Here is a 1352-nt window from a genome sequence, read left to right as displayed (position 1 = left end):
TTTTTTTTTTTTTTTTTTTTTTTTTTTTGAGACAGAATCTCATTTTGTCACCCTTGGTAGAGTGCTATGGCATCACAGCTCAGAGCAACCTCAAACTCGTGGGCTTAAGCAATTCTCTTGCCTCAGCCTCCCAAGTAGCTGGGACTACAGGCATCCGCCACAATGCCTGCCTATTTTTAGAGACGAGGTCTCACTCTGGCTCAGGCTGGTTTCGAATCTGTGAGCTCAGACAATCCACCCACATTGGCCTCACAAGTGCTGGGATTATAGGCATGAGCCACCATGCTGGTCCTTTTTTTTGAGACAGAGTCTCACTCTGTTGTCCTGGGTAGAGTGCTGTGGCTTCACAGCTCACAGCAACTTCAGACTCCTGGCAATCCCCTTCCCTCAATCTCCCAAGTAGCTAGGACTACAAGCATTCGCCATAACACCCAGCTAATTTTTCCATTTTTGGTAGAGACAGAGTCTTGCTTTTGTTCAGGCTGGTCTCGAACTCCTAAAATCAATCAATCCAGAATGCCAAGATTACAGGCCTCCCAGAGTGCTAAGAGTGGCTCCCAGTGAGCCACTGCACCCAACTCTATCTCCCTCTTAAACACACATAACATCCTCTTTACCCAAAGCATTTGTTCCTTGTTTTACCCCTTAAATGTGATGGCCATTATTTTGTGACTGTCTGTTATAAGCTTGGCAGTTGACATCGATTTTTTTGTTTTTATTTATTTATTTATGTATTTTTTTGAGACAGAGTCTCACTGTGTTATCCTTGACAGAGTGACAGGGTATCACAGCTCACAGCAACCTCAAACTCCTGGGCCCAAGCAATTCTCCTGCCTCAGCCTCCCAAGCAGCTGGAACCACAGGTACCCGCCACAACACCCAGCCATTCCTCTGCTGCAGTTGTCATTGTTGTTCAGCTAGCCTGGGCTGGGTTCAATCACACCAGCCTCAGTGCATGTGGCTGGTGCTGAAACCACTGTGCGGATGCACAACCACATTTTCTTTCTCCACTCTAGAGACGACACTTAAATTAAGTCTTGAGGATTAGGAATCTGCCTGGCAGAAAAAAGGGAGAAGGCATTTTAGACTAAAGGTATAGAAGTGCAAAGGCAAGTGGAAGTATACGTTTTTTAAAGAGCAAAGAATAAATCAAGGTGCTTCAACATAACATGATAAAAATAGAGAGAAAATGGGAATAACATCTAAATAGAATTTGTATCATAAGCAGGTAAGAGGTTTCAAGGATAGAGGAGGTATGAGAACTGGAAAAAGAGATTAAGAAAGGACTAGGAGGCTCGGCGCCTATAGCTCAACCGGCTAAGGCGCCAGCCACGTACACCTAAGGTGGCGGG

General features: G+C 45.0%; 1 protein-coding gene across 1 annotated transcript in view; it reads left to right on the top strand.

The window, feature by feature from the left end:
* NUP210L (nucleoporin 210 like) overlaps positions 1–1352 on the top strand; it is a 147392-nt gene that overhangs the window by 131380 nt on the left and 14660 nt on the right. The window lies entirely within an intron of this gene.

This window comes from Otolemur garnettii, unplaced genomic scaffold (assembly GCF_000181295.1).
Source record: "Otolemur garnettii isolate 467f Iridium unplaced genomic scaffold, OtoGar3 scaffold00244, whole genome shotgun sequence".
Taxonomy (NCBI): Eukaryota; Metazoa; Chordata; class Mammalia; order Primates; family Galagidae; genus Otolemur; species Otolemur garnettii.
Note: the sequence above shows the minus strand (reverse complement) of the source record. Positions and strands in the feature narration are given on the sequence as shown.